Source organism: Chamaea fasciata, unplaced genomic scaffold (genome assembly GCF_029207755.1).
Source record: "Chamaea fasciata isolate MVZ Bird 193981 ecotype frontalis unplaced genomic scaffold, bChaFas1.0.hap1 SCAF_3, whole genome shotgun sequence".
Lineage (NCBI taxonomy): Eukaryota > Metazoa > Chordata > Aves > Passeriformes > Sylviidae > Chamaea > Chamaea fasciata.
The window spans coordinates 82,036,827-82,055,802 of NW_027094088.1; the positions used below are offsets into that span (position 1 = coordinate 82,036,827).

At 36.9% G+C, this 18,976-nt stretch overlaps 1 long non-coding RNA gene across 1 annotated transcript; it reads right to left on the bottom strand.

Moving 5' to 3' along the window:
* Positions 1-394: 394 nt before the first annotated feature.
* On the bottom strand, positions 395-18,308 carry LOC136287181 (uncharacterized). Its single transcript, XR_010720091.1, has 3 exons — positions 15,070-18,308; positions 2,958-3,115; positions 395-1,299 (listed from the first exon to the last, which is right to left on the bottom strand). It is a non-coding gene; the product is annotated as an uncharacterized lncRNA (long non-coding RNA).
* Between the last annotated feature and the right edge of the window lie 668 nt (positions 18,309-18,976).

The following is an 18,976-nucleotide window of genomic DNA, read 5'->3' on the forward strand; positions in this document are numbered from 1 at the left end:
CAGATCTCTCCACTCATGCTCTCTCCTTCCTTTCAATCAGTAAGTTCTGCCCAGAAGATGGCAATATATCATGTAGGAGAGAAATATGTGGACTAGGCATATTGTCCTGAGCATTTTTCTGAGTTGTTTACATTGCAGTACTAAAGTTCACGTTTTACATTAGGACATTCCCAGAATGATATTATCATGTACTACTAGAAAGGGTAACAAAACTTCCATTGCAAAGGCATATTTTGATGTAATCATGAATCATGGGAATTCTTAGCTACTATTTGGATGCCTAAAAGTAAAATGAGAAGATCATGTAATTAGCTATAAAAGGAGTATTGATCACTAGCACCTTGCAATTTGAATACTGCTTTGTTCTTTCTGTGTTCTCTGTAGGTTCCCTATATCAACAACTTCCAGTGCTGTAACACCAACATGCAACTGTCCTAAAATTAATGAATATGCTGATTCCTGTGTACCCAAGGTATAGAAGCTGTCTTTTATTTTATGACAGAGCATTTAAAATTTACACCATCTCTGTAGCAAAACAAATCATTTCTGCATGAGATTCCTTTACAAAATTGGGTGTCATGCTGAAATATCAATAGAGCAGTACATGTGACCTTTGTCGCACACCATTTATTTCATGAAAAAGCCCACCCAGCAGCAGATGGCATTTGGATATAAACAGATTTTGAAGTAAAGGGCTTTTGCTTAGTCTGATATACTTAATATATGTAAAGCAATTTTCTTGAGGCCACACAGTATGGTTCAGAATAACTTGATATTTCAGAAATTTCCAAGTGATAAGCCTCAAATAGATCCCTTGTGAATAAAAGGCAGGGCCTTTGCAGAAACCTTGCAGATATCCTGAGCCACATAATGAAAGGAAGGAAGAGCAGCTGGAGGCTTGAACAAGCGCTGGCTGGATAGTCCCAAAATGGGTAAAGATGGAGACTTCTGACTTCTGACAGAGGAACAATGTTCCTTTTGTGCTCTCAAATTTGAACTTGTAGTATTAGTAGAGTGCCCTAACAGACAGTGGAGAGGATCAAACTCCATCAAGACAAACTCCAGAAGCACACTAGAATTGGTTGGTGAGGATGGATGGAGGGAGACAACATCAGCTTAAGCAGGTCTGTTGTCACTGGGGCCCGTTGTCACTGGAGGTTTGGTGCTTTCACATGAAGATTTGCCATGTTGCAGAGGCTGCTAAGGCTTGTCCAGCCCTTTATCGATGTTTCTCAACATGGGCACCAATGACACTGTCCAGGATCATATGGAGCAAATCGAGAGAACTTATGGTGAGCTCTGGGAGAAAAAATGAGATGCAGTGACTCAGCTGATTTCCTCCCTAATCCTTCAGGTCAAGGAGAAAGGCTCAAATGGGAGTGGATGTACCTTGCAAGTTAACAGCTGGGAGCATTGTCAGTGTTTCAGAGACTTTCAGTGTTTTTGCTTTTATGGCCATGGTGTTTTATTCAGAAAAGAAACAGCAAACTAGTTGTTAGAGGCCTTTCAGTACCTGAAGGGGTTTTACAAGAAATCTGGAGAGGGAGTTTTTGCAAGAGCATGCACTGATAAGACATAAAGAGGGCAGATTTAGATTAGCTGTTGGGCAGATATTTCTTCTGTAAGGGTGGTGAAGCAGTGGAACAAATGGGCCAGAGAACTTGGATGCCCCATCTCTGGAAGTGTTTAAGGCCAGGCTGGATGGGACTTTGAGCAACCTCAAGGTGTCCCTGCCCATGGCAGGTGGGTTGGAACTAGAGGGTCTTTAAAATCCTTTCCAACCCAAACTATTCTATGCTTCAATGAAATTAAGAAATGAAAATGTAGGATAAGGTATTTATCCATAGATCATTAGACAATAACCAGGGAAATACAGTAGGAGCTAGTGTTGGATATCAGGTTAATAACATCCACGTGTCAAAATTACCCCTTTGTTGACTGTTATGCTTGTATGAACTACCACAACAAAAAGCAAACAAGCAATGGAATTACTCCAAAGCTGCCCAACAAAAAACTACCTACCTGAGAACCACATCTATTAACGGCATGCTAAAAGCTGCAAAATCTCTCCTAAATTGTCAAGAAAACTCCTACATTCCTCTTTGAGTGCAAAGACACTCAGTGTTTTGATACTACTCTCAATAGTCCATGCTTCATCATAGAGAAATACGTCATAAAGACTTTTTTTTTTTCCTAACTGGCTCACAATAGCTGAAATGGAAAGTTGCCATCAAATAGTTTTTGCAGAGGAATTATTTTTGTGTATATTCTTTTTGCACTTCACACATTTTGGAAAATCTTTCTCAGAGCAAAAATAATCTTTCATAGGCACTTCCTGGATTTTGCCTGTTAATCTGTTCTAGGCCATATGGGTTATTAGTAATGAAATAACCAATGTAACTGAAACAAAGAAAAGATAATTTACTGTATTTCATACAATATGGAATATAACATAATTCCCTGGAACAATATCTACTTCAGAGCATTACAGAAAGTTTGAGGTGTTTGAGAGTACTGTGACTCGGGAAAGATTAACAAGATAGGGCTGCTGGTCATTCTCCAACGAGGTGATGTTAGTAAGTGTTAGCTTTGTCCTATGTTAGAAATTACATTGCTCATTAGAAACAATTGTAAAGAAAACAATGTTCTTACCACACTCGGGTTAATCAATTCTCCCCTAAAAGTGTCAGGAAAAGAAAATGCACTTTGGTAATGGGAATTGCCGTGCCCTCAGAATTAATACATAACAGCTCCATCTTTTGGTTCTTGCACTCCAAAATCACTACATTTACATCTGGACAGCAAAAGAAGGAAGATATATCATACATGTTCATGGACTTAGGCACTTCCTCTAGTCAGGAATGGCAAGTTATGTAAGCTATTTGAAAGGTACATCAAGTTAGTGAAATAACTATCAGTTTTAATTAGCATTCCTACAAGCTGTAATGCTCTCTTACCTGGAGCTGAGCGACATCAAAAGATACGAAATTCTTTCTGGCCTTTGATGTCTTTTTCCAACCTAGCACTCTTCTCCTCTCATCCATGCAATCCTTATGCCCATTCCATAAAGCAATCGAAGGACACTGATGGGAACCAATCTCTGGCCATGATGTACCTAAAGAGTCATGAACTGAATTACTGCTAAGAAGAATTTTTGAATACAATAAATAACAATATTGTTTGCATTGCTTTGGCTTGGTTAATTCTCACATGATCTGTCATGAGGGCAACGCATTTTCAACATACTTGCATTCAAAATGGCACGCAAGAGTTTATTAACCTTACTTCCTTTATGGTCTTATGAAGCTGAAGTCCTTCCTCATCCATTCAGTACAAAATACTAATGAATTTATGATTCCTGATAAATGCAGGATTTTCTCAATGAGGCCTAAAAAATGATTGAGATTATTCTTTATCCAAAACTGTATGTTATCTTGCTCTCTTCACGAATTGGTATTGCATAAAAATATAGCATGTATTTTACTTATGCAAAATCTCTGAAAATTCTGAAAAAAAATTACCTATGGCTTTAAGTTGTTCCTGAATTACTTGTATAAAGTTCCATTAATTCAGGTTCAGAGGAACTAATTTTCTAACAATACACTTCTATCCAGACAAGCTGCAATACTTTGTTTCTTGAGTATTGTTTGCATTCAAGAAAATTTAAAATATTAATCTAATGACAAATGAAAGCCTTTTGGTGTCCAATTATTAACAATCTCCTTTATTATCTAATGGATACTTTACAGCAATTATCTTGAAAGTCAGTGGCCCTGACCTTGCTTTCACTGAAATCAATGGCAAATTTCTCACAGAGTTCAATGGAGTATGACTAGCCTTGCTATGCAATGAGCTATTATTAATGCCTATTTTGCTACCATAATTGTCCTGACAGTAAGCATATAGTTTCATATTAAAAAAAAAAGGAAATAAACCCCAAACATCAAAAGGCCCCAGTAAAATATAAAAAAAAAAAAAAAAAATTGGAAATTTTAGCTTTCCCATAAACATTCTTCCTGGAATATTAATATTTATATTTATATGGCATATTTAATAAGGTGGAACACACAGGTTACCAAACAGGTAACAGGATTAATTACTTTCTGTGGATGATCTATATTTATGCAAACCTTTTAATGAACTCCATGAGTTGTGGAAACTACACCACAAGGGACAGGAAGACTTAATAACTTGGTATAAGTTATTAAGGTATTTTCCCCATGAAGAGAATTAATTCACAATCTCACTTGGAACTTATGCATTCTATTGATACAATTTACATTTGTATTTAAGTTGTTAATTCTTATCTCTATGGTTATCTGCAGCTGGTTGAGGCGGAGAATAATAAATAGTGGATTTAATTGAAACTTGCAATTTAAATGTGGGTTTAGTTAGAGCTTTTTTTCTTAATATCTGCAATTGCAAAGTACAAAACAATATATAACAACAATATTCACACATGAAAGAGTAACTCAGAGAACAGGGAGCTGATACAAGTTGGACACAACCTTTGCATGGGGGGGACTTACTTTTCTTGGGAATCCTCAAGTTCTTTGTTATACTTGTTTTTTAAAAAGTGCTATGGGTCAACCTCATTATGACAAACATCTTGTTTTACAAGTGGTCAGCCATTAACATTCTTCAATGAGATGGTCTGTGAAGGTCTAGGCTTCAATTATTTTCATCCTTGTTTCTTTAGAGATTTCAACAAAGGTCCTTAAAAGAAATGGTCCCAAGACTAATTGAGTGGATGTGTACTGAAATATCTTGCTTTGCCTACTTTAGCACATTCATCTTTTATGTCACCAGAGAAGATAAACAAGAACCATTACTTTGCTGTTTCTTTTCACGTTTTCTTGCCAATATTTTTGTAGGCACTGCAGCTGCTGGTTTAGAGCCCTTGCTTTGTCAATGGTTTGCCACACAATAACTGGACTAATAACTTCTCCACACTTAGTGTCCTTTCTTTTAATAAAATCATGGAATCACAGAATGGGTAAGGCTAGAAGGCACCACAATGGGTCATCTGGCCCTACCTCCCTACTTAATTGGGGTCATCTTAGAGCAAATTGCACAGGATTGTGTCTAGATGGTTCTTCCCCTTTGCAGGGGATGAAAATATTTTTGTCCTTTGTCAGGTTGTAGCTTCTAGAGTTGCATATACTGACTTACATAAGTAGTAAATGATTACACTAATTTTTACAATAAGGTATCTCTGTTCATCAAGGTCTAGAGGCACTTTTAAAATGAGGAGCTGTAAAGAGCACTCTGTTTAGCATTGTATACAATAGGAATTGAAGAAAGAACTGATTTTTTACTGTTAAAAGAACATAAGCAGCTGAAATGATGCTGAAGTAATACTAGCATCATCTTAGCATGCTGGTTTGTTGACTAAAGGTTATTCAATAAGTGGAAGTGTGTACCTGGAAGCCATTGTCAAAACAATCTCTTATTCAATCCACTGTACCACTCAATCATTGTTATGTCTTAGACAAAATACACAAAAGCAGGGAACTCAATTCCATGTTGGCCTACCCTCTCTACTGTACCCTAAGCTTTCTTCCCACATGTAAATGAGTGGATTTTGAAGCGCGGTAATGCTTATGTCTTTGTAATTCAGTGTCTGTAGGTAGGTGGTAAGAACTATTTTAGGTGGGCTTCTGGTGCCAAAAAGGCAAGCACAAAAACCGCCATGTGAAAAACTTCAGAAGACCTCTGATATGGTGGCTCAGTTGAGTACTTCCCATACTCCTTTGAAGTCCTAGTCACAACAGGTTATTGCTAAGCTAATGGATCCAGGACTACTGAAAAGAAACTACATTAGTCTACCGGAAAAAAAGTTTATGGAAAAGTCAGTCTGTCTCCAAGTCCACAGAATTTCTCTGAGCACAGAGCAAATAGAATGTTTTCCACTTCAGTTCTTTGTGTGAAAAGAAAGAGGGGATCTTTTTTCCACATCCTTGCTTCTCGTACTTTGCCTTCTCTTGCTGCAGCACACAGAGGCTGTCTGCTGGAGCAAATGCATTTCTGAAAGCTCTCTTGCAGACAGATTGGCTACACCCAGGATTAAACAAAACATGTATTTTTGAAGAAAAAAGATTTCTAAAGTGGGAGCTGGGCAGAATGTAGAAGCCTGAAGGAAATCTGAATAAAGTTTAGATATGAGCTTGATTCTGGACATATATAACCCCCTTAGCAATAAACCAGGGAATTGCAGGTTTGGTGTCCCAAACGTTCTGCTTTCAGCTGAGTGCCCTAATTTCCAGGCTACAACAGCCATACCCTTCAGGCAGCCTCTCCTTGTACATGACCACCAAGTCAATATTGCTATCAACACACATATATTCAATAGGAAAAACCAGGAATTCCCTAATGACTTAGCCATGGTGGCTAGCGTGTATTTCTGGAGAGATATATTTGAAATTCTGGAGGAGGTGGAGAGAAGCTACAGACTGTAAATACCTGACCTTTCATTACAAATGTATAATATTAAAGGTAACTACTGCTCTTTTAGAGAAAGAAAGGACAGTTTTCAGTCATCTGAAAATTAATGCTAAGTGGTCTTCAGTCCTGGGTGAAAAATTCATGTTGCCTGCATTCTTTCCTTCCCCATAGGAAAGGGACAGTCCATGTTTAGCAGCTTTAACAGACCCTTGCTGGTGTCTTGAAATGACTGAGAGCCCTCCCTAGGCCCCACAGGTTGCCTGTGAGGGTGTTGTCCTCCTCTCCTTGATGTCTGCATGCTTCACCTCTCAAAGCAGTCCTACTTTGGACAGGGAGCCACTAGTGAAGAAGTGAGATTTAGTTGTAGGACCAGTGTAGCTGTAGCACCTTGCTCCCAGCTCAGCTCAACTTGTGGCCACCTTGGGCACAAAATCACCACAGCCTTCAGGATCACAGAGACAATTTCCACCTGCCCTCACTCCTCTTGAGGACCACTGTTGCAGTAGAGATGGACAAGACACATTTTTCTTCGTGCAGAATCACCGAATCTTTATTCACGTAGCTCATATTTATAGCAATATTAGAAGGCATTGTGTTTGAATCAGCAATCTATTGAGACTCAGTTCATTGGTTGGTAATGGCTAGTGTACATGTCTATCAACCTTTTTTCTTTCTAGATAGTTTACATTTTTTCTTCATGGATTCTCATAGGATAGACTTCTTATTTTTACAGGTGCAAACAGTTTTCTCACAAGAATAGATTGTTATGCAAACATTCTCATTCTTATAATTCTTTTCTCACAGGAACTTCTCAGGCTAGTTATTAGCTTAGCTAATAGCAACGCCTGATTTTACAAAGCGTTTCAAGACCACAATATCTCACCACAACAAGAGAGGAGGGAACGCTTTGAGCTTAGGACTTGGAACAAAGGCAGACAGAAATGGACTGGCCCCAAAGATGCTAAATTGTAGAGAACAGGAGTGCAGATTGCCAGTTTTGGACTCTTTGGAAGAGGAAGGGAAATCAACCAGGCTGACATGTCTAATTTGGAGACCTGGCTCCATCACTTTCTGAGACTTCGCAGCATGTTATTCTTCATGACTCTTGGAGATACTCCAGGGGTATTGTTGATAATTACTGTGCTGAATGAACTGCACTTTATTGACATGCATTCCTTGTAGTTGTTTCCATGGTTAATGAAACATTCAGAGACCGCAAGAGGCATGGTCCACTTCAGAGAAGGAAGGTAGAGGTAGTTGAACTGCTGGAAGTAGAAAATTTGACTGAATTGGAAGTGAAACACTGGATTAGTTTTTGAAAATATTAGGTCATGTGTGTCAATGCTTATGAAACTTCCTATTCACACTACAAAAGTCTGAGAAGTATGGAAAAGGCATTAATAAACTCTACCAGCCCTTTGAACATTTTAAGGAAGGGATAAGATTTTAGTGCTTCCATTTCTTTGGCAAAGTGTAGGTAAGAGGCAAACTATTGTTATATGTCTCTGGTATGAAAGAAGCCAACATGCCTTATAGGTCAGTGGTGTATAAACACATATTTAACTCCTGAAGAGCAAAAGAAACAACATCTTTAAAGTAATGATGAACTATTACATAAGCATGTGACTTTGCTAGTTTTCAAATTCCTAAATAATACTCAATAACTCTGCTTCAAGGTACATCCCTTTCACCAATGACATTATCTATAGAAAGTGGCATGGTGTAAATTGTATCCCTCTCACAATGCTGGCTGCTTAATTGCCTGTATCCATTGTGACAAGTGCCACCTTGTCAGCATGCTAAGTAATTGAAAATTGTTGTGTGGTGGAAGATCAATACAACTTTAACGAGAAACAAATATGATAGAGTACTGAAAGCAAGAAAATCAAATTTAGCAATTGTGATTATCTCTTGAAGATGCACAGGCATTGATTGGTGTTTCATGGGTTTAACCAATGGGTTTTAAAATGTTTGTATTTTGAAAATATTATTTCTTCTGGCAGGACCAGATTGGAGAGGTAGGTGAAGCTGTTTAATTTTTACTTGAAAGCCATCTATTTTTAATTAAAATAGATAATGGTCTGTATTGATTCCTTACATGTGCCATTCTAGATAAATAATTTGTATTTATCCTTAGTTATTTATGTTTAAGCATTTTAAGGCTTCACTAAATGCTTCCAAGGAGAATATTTGGTAAGGCAAGATCAGCAGAAGTATAGTAAATTACTTAGTTTCTCTGAATGTTTTAGATGTACACTAAAATACACAGAGAGAGGAGCCTTTCAGTATTTTTACTTGCAAAACAGTGAAGGCACCACTGTTCAACCAACGTACTTCTCAGAAGTCAGACTTGCATAAGAAAATGTAAATTCAAAATTAAGCTCTTGAGGTAAATTTATGCCACTCTGTCCCCTAGGTTTTGAACTTTATTACAGAGTCACCATAGTATGGGTTTAAACAAACATTAATTATACACACAAACACATACACACACACACGCACGCACATATATATATATATATATATATATATATATATAATTTTTACAAAGATTAACACTATCTTAGAAACATCGTAACCTTCTATGATGCACTCAGCAGCCAGCAACTGCATTTCTTGGTGAGTTAAGGCTGAGGATTTAAAAGGGTCCTGCCCCTCTGGAATTAAAAACAGGTACTGAAACACATAAACAAGGTATGTATTTCATGAAGGCATGATTGCAAAACAGAGCTCATTTCTGTCAATTTTATGTTACAAATTTGTTACATAACACAATATGTTGCAGATTTCTTGTCTTATTTAATTCCATGACACTTAAAATCATGTAAATTGTATTATAACAAATATATTTAGAGAAAAATATAAAACAAGCCCTTCAAAAAACTACTACAAATATTGTTTTCAAAAAAGTTTATTATATTGGTTTACCATCTTATGGAGGTCTTTGTTTAGTCTGCTTTGTTTTGCTTTGAGAACACTCAAATCAGTTAATATATTATATGATCATTTTCACAGAGATAATTAAAATAATTTGGTTTGCCAAAGGCAACACAAGATATCAGACCAAATTCAATATGTGATAATTAAAGCAGTAAATGGAAAAAAGTCATATATATAGCTCATTTTTTTTCTCCATAGCAGTCATTAAATGGCATCATTTCTTCCTAATCCAATAGGAAAGACCAGCCTCTTCATTTAAATTTCCAGTTCTTACAGTTTGTTGGTATGTACAAAATTCATGTTTCTCCCATGTCAAAACAAGCATCTTTCCAATAGCAAAAACAAACAAAACACAATTTATTTACAAAGGTCATTGAAAGGATTTATTCTGGCTGATCTTTTTTTAAAAGTTGTCTTCCTGAAGACACATTGGAAAACAAAATTAGGAAAGTTAGCACAAATAGACCTGAAAAACAATTGGTCTATGACTACAATCTATCTCAGATTAAACCAATAAAATCAAAGCAGAGATAAATTGTCCACGCACCTCTGTCTAGGGCAGACATCACAGAACCTAATCTTGCCTTTATTTGAGTCTAAAACATCTCTTAGATTATCTGTTATTTCCCAGTCCAAAAAAGAACTGCAGAGACCAATGTGATTGTAAATAACGGATTATTATGGCCAAAAACTGTAGTATTATGGTGATTATTTACAGCTATTGTAGAAGTGAGGCAGTTCCTCTTCATTAGTCAGGGAACCATACTTCTGTATTTCGTGGGGCAGAATTATATAATACAAAGAAAGAAAAAGCCTGCTCTTATATGTCTTCAGTGCAATCTAACACACAAGTTTGTGAAGCTTGAGACCTTTACTTGGAGGCTATAGCTGTAGTGGAGAAACAAGAGGGAAATACAGTGTAAAGGAAGGAAGAAGAAAGAATATGGGCCAGGAGATATGCCTCTATCCATGAGGGTGTAGCTGTAAAATCAACATAAAGCAGCAGCAACTGGCTTCTTGGGAGACAGGTTGTATTCCTCACATTTATCTACAATCAGATTTTTGTAATATGCTGTAGTGGTTTGACCTTGTCTGGGTGCCAGGTACCCACTCAACCTCTCTATCTTTCTCCTTCCTAGTGGGACAGGGGAGAGAATAATATGGAAAACAATCAGCAAGTTGAGATAAGCCAGTTTACTGAAGCAAAAGGAAAAAGCAAGTAAAAGTTTGCATGCACATAGACAAAGGGAAAAAAAAAAACTCTACTTCCCAAGATCTGTATTCAAAAAGGTTAGAAACTGCAAGGTTGTGGGACATTTTTCTCTTCTTTAAATGCTATAATGCTCATTGTGGGTCCCTCTACTGCATATCTATACCCTGAACAGTATGTGTACTCAATACTACACCAAGTAGTTACCATATTTGTATCATGTGGCTAATTTTTAAACAAGGAGGAAAGAGAACATACAAATAATGATCTACAAAATCATATGAGGTGAGCTGCATCTCATTTCACACCTAGTTTTGTTGAATGAAATATTTAGTTACTACTTCAAGGAACTCCAAGGAACTGATAGAAATTAAATGTGTTTTGCTTAATGTTCATTAAATCTAAGTGACATGAGCTCATGATCTTCTAACTGCAAAGAGGTTAAAATTAAAAATTAAAATTCTAATTAAAATTAAAAATTAAAATCTAATTAAAATAGAAACCTTGTAATCAATTAATTAAAAAAGTTAAGTATCATATTTTTGATTATGTTGATGACCAGTTGTCATATTTTGAACTGCAACATTGACCAAGAATATATGCCATAGTTAATTTCATGACCTCTGCAACTTAGCATGCATTTATTGATTTTTTTGTCATCCCAATATTTCTGAATCATTATGAGAATACAATATTTTGGCATTAGTCTTACTCTATCACACTTCGAAGTGTTCAGTCAAGCAGTCTGATACAGCATTTTAGAAGAATAATAGAAAGATATATTTCTCCTGTTTAAATGATCCGAATTGATAAGCATAACTATTTCTTATCCATTGAAAATCACTTAATGTTAAAATTTTCTGGATAAACATCAGGCAGTCTTCTATCTCTATGTTTTCTTTCCATTCTACCAGGTGATATCTGACCATTTTTTGTCTCAGTTTCAGCTGTTTGAAAAGGGGTTCTTTTTCAATGCAGAAGGCTGCTACACGTTGTATGAAGAGTTCTTAAAAAGTTGGATGATAGCAGTTGGAAGTTTTCAGTAAAGGTCTAAAAGGATTTTTAATGGTGGCTGAATTAGAATGGATGCCTTGAGCCTTCTCCTGCAGAGTAATTAATTATTTGGGAAGTATTTAATGAAATATCTTTTACTCAGTTCCACAGTGGCTTGAATTATAAAGCTTTGAAACATGAATTCAATTTTCTGGACTGTATCTACATGAAAAAATTATCATGTTTCAGAAGCTGTAGCAATAATAAACATGAATGCAGTGTACAAGATATAAATCACTATGATTGTGTAACTAAATCTATTGCACACAAGAATTCATAGAAAGCAATCCACTGCTGAACTTCCCTATGACTTTAAGCATGGCCATCAAAGGCTGGCAACTGACACTTGATTTTAGTCGTAACATTAAAATACAATTTTTTTTGCAGCTTTGAAGAAGCTTTCCTAGGTGAGAAAATGTAAATGTTTATTCTTACAACTCAACCACTGTCTTTCTTATCCTTAATCAAAACTTTTCTCTTTGTTATCTCCCTTCCAAAAACATTAGTTTCTCTAAGGATTGCACTTTTTACTGTTTGCATATCTGGCATTAAGTAATATCCAGGAAACCACACCAATCAAGTCAAAATGTGAGCAAGCATCCCATGACTGGATTTAAAAGCTAAAGGTATTACGGAATCAACCTGGGTCTGACAAGAAAGGAAGAAATTTGTGAAAAGGTCCAAGCTTTTCTTCCAGCACACTATTCAGCAGAGATCAAATGCAGTTTGAGACAGCTGGGAAGAAGCATTGCAAGAGGTATTCCAGTCCTTCTACGACCCTCCTTTCACTGCTTTTGTCTGAGAAGTACAATAAAGTTCACGATGGTTTGCTGAGAAGGTAATTGCAGTTTTCTCTTCTATACAGACCTTCAGCCAAAAAGCCTCTGTAAAGTACTTCACTAATTAGGGATTCAGGAACTTTCATCATGATCTATTGAATTTTCCCAAGCAGAGCATCCTGTATGGCACTAAATCCATAAACCTCACTGAGATATTGTTTGGCAACACTTCAAAAGTTCCTTTGAGATTTTCATGTATGAGCAACATATTCTTCATGGTGATTGTCATCTTTAGATCTAATAGAGTTTTAACAGCTGGTATGAAAATCTAGTTTCAAAACATGTACCATTAATAACAATATATTGTCTACACAAATAGGTAGAAGAAGGACCTAGGTCAATTTGTCTAGGTAGCAAATGAAAACAAAAGATCCTAATAATCGCATATTTCATATTTAATAATGCATTAAAAAAAATCACAGGTCTAGATCAGATGAAGTCTCACTCTACTATGTTCTTCTACAAGCTTTTTATTTGCCCTTGAAAATTTTTTCCCCCTCAGCTTCCAGTGATTACCGTGGCCATTAAGATAATATTCAGTGAAGGTCTTACAAACCCCAGAAACACACATAAACACTTGTTCCCCATAAACACATAGATATCTAAGTCACTGTCATAGTAAAACAACAGGCAAAGGTGCAGCTGTCACAAATGACTTTGACATGAATTCCCAGACTTTTTCAGTGATGAAAGGAAAGGTAATGAAATCTATAACTAAAATTGTTTCTCTAAACAAGTCTAAGCTTTTTACAGCTTTTCACAACTTCTGATAGATGTTATTGCTGACTTAGGTATTGTTACTTCATTTCAGAGTAAAACATTTTAGCATAACATGGTTTCCAGCATTACACCTCACAAGTCTTTCTCAAGTATTTATTTTGAGACACAAGGTAAAGGCTGTTCCTTTGGAAAAAAAATATGTAGAAGGCATTGGGCAAATGGAAAAGACACATTAGCAGTACAAAATAGATGTAATAAAAGTAAATGAACTATGATAAATTAAATAATAATATTACTTGAAAGGGACATTTGAGCAGAAAGACCTGTTGCCAAATATGTGTTCTTATTTGTGGCCATGTGCCAGGTGAGTCTGGCAAACTCATTTTGAGAAACCTTGGCAAGTCCATCTAAAAGCATTAGATTTTTGCCGTAAAGTCTGATCCAGCTCCCACAGCATGGCAGCTACATTCAGGAGATAAACTGATCCCCTAGACTGTACTGGGAAAGAACATAATCCTAAAACTGATGATGTTTTAAGAAAACTGTAGCATGCCCCAGAGTAAGGCAGTGCAGTGTTATTTAACAGCTATTCAAAATCACTTACCCTCTTAGCTCTGACTATGATTTACATCTTTGTAGCTCAGTCAAACAAAAGTAAGCTTTTAAACCAGAATAGAAAAGTGCAATCAAACATCTTTACAAATTTCAGAAAGATAACTTAAAATAATTCTTTGTGCTTATTCAGAAGAAAAACTAAACTGCAATGAGTTGATGCTGGTTGAATGTCAGGCACTCATCAAAGCCACCCTGTCACTCTCCTCTGCAGCTGGACAGGGGAGAAAAAATGTAACAAAGGGTTCATGGGTTGAGATAAGGACCTGGTGATATCACTCATCAACTACTGTCACAGGCAAAACAGGCTCAATTTACAGTTATTAATTAAATATAGAACTAAAAAATCAGAGCAGGATAACAAGTAAAATAAAACCTTCAATACACCTTCCTGCCACCTCTCCCTTCCCAGCTCTACCTTGTCCCCCAGCACAGGAAGATAAGGAATGGGAGTTATAGTCTGTTCATCACAGGCTGTTTCTCTCACTGTTCATGGAGAGGAGTCTTTCCCCTACTCCATCGTGGAGTCCCTCCTTTGGGAGACAGTTCTCCATGAACCTCTCCTGTGTGACTCCATCCCATGAGCAACAGTTCTCCCCAGACTGCTCCAGTGTGGGTCACTCTTCCACAGGCTGCAGTCCTTCATGGATAGGCTGCTCCAGCAGTGGCTTCTCTCTCCATGTGCATCCCATGGGGTCACAACCTCCTCTCAGGCATCCACCTGCTCTGGTGTGGGACTTGCCCACAGGCTGGGGGTGATCTCTGCATCCCCATTGCCCTCCATGGGCTTCAGGGGCTCAGCTGCCTCTGTCTCACCGTGGTCTGCACCATGGGCTGCAGAGGGATCTCAGCTCCTGCTCCTCCTTCTCCACTTGGTACCTGCAGAGTTGTTCCTCTCACATGTTCTCACTTTGTTCTCTGGCCACAATTACAACTGCACAATAACAACAACTTCCTCTTCCTCTTCCTCTTCCTCTTCCTCCTCTTCTTCCTCTTCTCCTTTTATGTATTGCAACAGAGGAACTACAACTATTTCTAAATTTCCCAGCCTTGACTGGTGGCACGTCCATCTTTGGAACCACCAGCAATTGGTTCTGCCAGACACAGAGAAAGCTTCTGGCAACTTCTCACATAAGCCACTCCTGTACCCCCCCCCCCCCCACTACCAAAACTTGGCCATGTAAATTGAATATATTAATGGAGAGAAGAAAATGCATTTTTCAGTACCTCTCTTAAAAACCAATCACCTACTTTTAATTCCATTTTCTTCAAATTCACCAATCTGTCTGTGAATGTCAAAGGCAATGAAAAATTTTCCTCTCCTCAGTTAACGGGGGACTCTTTGAAGGAAAAAATTAAAGGCAATGTTAGATTTTGAGTGAAGGTAATTAAGAAGCTGATATGAAGACATAAAAACAGAATTCTCCTCCAAAAGATCAAACTCACATTGTTTGGCATAATGATAGAAACACTCTGTGAAGTTCTATAGCTTGTGCTCTGCCATAACTCACACCCGATGATCATGAGTCCCTTTTATTCCCAAACAAGTATGGATTTATTGTCACTGTAATAAGTCCTCTTCACACTACCCTGGCACTGTAAAGTGCCTTCTAAGTGTGCATAAATTACATTTACTATCACTTAAAGAGCACTTTATTCTGCCACAACTGTGTTAAAGACCTGTGATTTCTGTCAAAATCAGTCCTTAAGTATTCTAGTTCTAGGTTCATAGATTTAAGATCCAGGAGGTACAAATAATGTTCCCAGTCTTACATCCCACACAATGTGGATCATAGAATTTAATTAAAATAATTTCTCATTCAGATTTGAATAGGTAAATCATTTATACTTCAAAGACACACCTCACGCTAAGACTTCTTGAGACCAAGTGAGTTCAGCATAGTTCTCATGGAGTTGTTGCAGCAACTGACTGCCTAGGAACCTACATCTTAATTTCTGGATGAATTTATCCAGTGTCCACTCATAACCAGAGAATTATATTATACATTGTCTGCTAAATGAAAGAGCTCCTTACCATCAAAAATCTCTCTGCAACCTCTCTGCACAGATGACTGTCAAATCCCTTCCTAACTGACCCTCTGGTAAGTTAAATAGATTGTGTGTGCAGATTTAAGGTCTAATATACAGTTCAGAATTCAAAGACCTTGAACAATTTGTTTAAACACTTCTTGATTTTCAATATCTGTTAATAAGGCAATGACAACAGAAATGACTGTCCACAATAATATTAATCTCTTCTACATAATGTCTTCCACTTCCTGAACCTAATCTACCCAACTTTTGTATTTCAGAACTGTTGTAATCAATATCTAACAAAATTCAAACCTTAATGGACAGGAATGTGAAAAAAAAAAAATTGCAATATTCTCTGTTCAAAGCACTCTGTTCTTTAGTAATACCCATTCCAAGAACAGAAAATATCATCCTGCAAAACACATTCCAAGTGCTTAATTCCACTCTCGGGAGACTCATCTGGTGCTCTTCCAAGAGAAGATTAGGTCGGAACTCTTTATTTTTCTTTATTTTTTTATTTATATTTTGGGTGTTGCAATTATTACCCCATTTATAGCATTTCTGTCATAGAAAGATCAAAAGACAATCTATATTTAACATATCAAGCACACATCAATGCTTAGTGAGGATGTGTGGTTCTATGTTCTGGGCAAGCGGTTGGTTTTCACACCTCAGATCACATTTCAGAAATGTTGGAAAAATTATTCTGCTCTGTACTATTGGGAGTGTTAGAAAAGACCTTGAAGGATTCATTTTTACTTAGTCTAAGTGAAAAAGACAAGGTGGTACCAGGTAGGGCAAATGAAAACGCCAAGGTGAAAGAAACAATTAAGCAAGTGAAATTTCTTAAATCCCTCAGCAAGGCAGCAAAATTCTGCTGGTACAGCTGATTTTTAAAATAAGTTAGTTCTGTGTTTCCATGTCCTGCACATATCTGCAAGAACAATAGCAGTATCACTTATCTGCAGTCTGTGCTGGAGACGTCAGCCACTCCAACACATCAATGAAAGAAGAAATTCGATGAAGTGCATCTCACAAAGACCAATTGCAGTATTACAGCATAAATCTACATGTTTTTACTGGAGTGCTGGTGGCAAATCAGGCAGCAACGATCCTCAATTACAAAATGTTTTTGGGAAACACTGATTTCACATTGTTCATCGCCATCTGTCAGAGTTGCAGTGGATATCATCAAAAGCAGCTGCTGTCTTTTCCATTTCAGGCTCAAAGTATATTAAAAAGTCGAAAGATGTGCATTGTCTTGGCACTGAAAATGGAGAATTTAACTTGCGTGTTTGATACTTAAGTTTTCCAACCATTCCATACACAGTGTTAAAGCACAAATTCTGTCTTCAAGTTACACCACCAATGAAAATTTATGACCACATACAGAGAGGCTGAGAAAAAAGAGAGTATTTTCAAATGAAAACATATGACTTAATTTGCTGACACACTTTGATGATTTGAAATATTCTGATTGTTGGTAATAGCTTGCTGTATTTTTCCTTACTGTCATTTAAAGCTATAAAGAACCATCTAAATAAGCTTATATTCCTTCTACGTTTTCGTCCTCATTTTCATTACACCATCAATGTTGGAAGGAATGCTTTATATTCCTTTAGGAATGTCTTTGCAGACAGGAGTCATTGTATTTTATTGTTCTGATAGGAGAATTACAATGTGATCTTCCTCTTTTGCTAGAGGAAAACAAGATGGAAAGAAGACAGTTAGTATTCATAAAGAACTGCAAAGGATGTTGTAGTTGCAATTCTCCATCTAAGATTAACTCCATCCCCACAGTGTTTCTGAACAAAGTAACTTGGGACACTGCTCCAAACTGATCCAAGTTTTGAAGCAACTTTACACAAAAAGTTAATAAATGTTCTGCATTTCTTTCAGGGAGACTTTAGTGTCTGGGTTTTCCTGTGACTTCTTCAAGCACCTTCATGTGAGAAAATCTTCTTGGACACCACAGTGATTTTAAGCCTAAGATTTTTATAGACACTTAGAGAAATTGGCAAAAAATAAGGACAAGGCCCAGAAACAATGTCTATATTTAGGCTGAAATAAAAAAGCAAAGGAAAAAATAGTTAGAAAGGTAAAGCTACTGGGGTTATGTAGTTTGCTATGAAGGCTGAATTTCCCAAGCTTCCTCTGTTATTTACTCCTCATTATTTATTTGCAGGAATATTTAAACTAAACTATTTTTAGCAGTATGCTAGACCTCTATAGAGTACTAACCCTGCTGAGAGATATTGCTCACTGGCTACAGATGTTCTGCTGCACACCGGGCACAGCAATATCCTACATGTTTTCATTGCTGGAAGATTGTGCTTTGACCAAGCAATGTTAATTAAAAGATGCTCTTTGAACACCATAAGGGTATTGGAAAGTCATAGACAAAGTGGGGAACATAAAAAAGACTTTTTCATTTCTTTCTCCAGGAAAATTGAATTTATATGAGAAAATCCATAGGGGAATCCTGTTACAGACAATTATTTTTAAATATTGCAGTTTGTCCAGTTTGTACGACCCAGTGACTATATACGGTGCAGTCTAATTGAAATTTATTCTTAAGGAACAGATCATTTTCTTCTCTTTGATGGTTTGTGCTAGTTACAGAGAACTCTACAATAACCCAGATAAGACTGGTGTAGGCATTTCGAAGTTAGGAAAACAACCTGATCCACAGCTACAGGTGGCTGTTTATTTCCTAGTCTAAGGTTTACAGTGAAGAAGTATTGCTGTGAACAGAAAAGGCAAATAATTCTCCCTGACTCTGGTGCAACACAACATTCATTTTTCTGGATACACTAAAGTGATTACTGACCGGGGGACCAAGGAGGAACAAAGATGAAAAAAAAAGTTATGCAAACAAGTCAGCAGTTATTATTACTTTTTACTTTGTAGGGCTATGTTCTTACAGCCTTTCATAGCTGCCAGGCCAAAGATTTGCAAACCTGATTAGATGTGGAAGATAGCTTAAGTATCTTTAAATCACTGTACAGAAAAAGTAGTTAAATGTTATTTGGATCTTCTGAGCAAATCAGTAATCCTAATATAGCAAGAGATCAGAGATAGGCAGTCTCTGATTTTGCAATGCTTGCAATGACCATTTATTCCG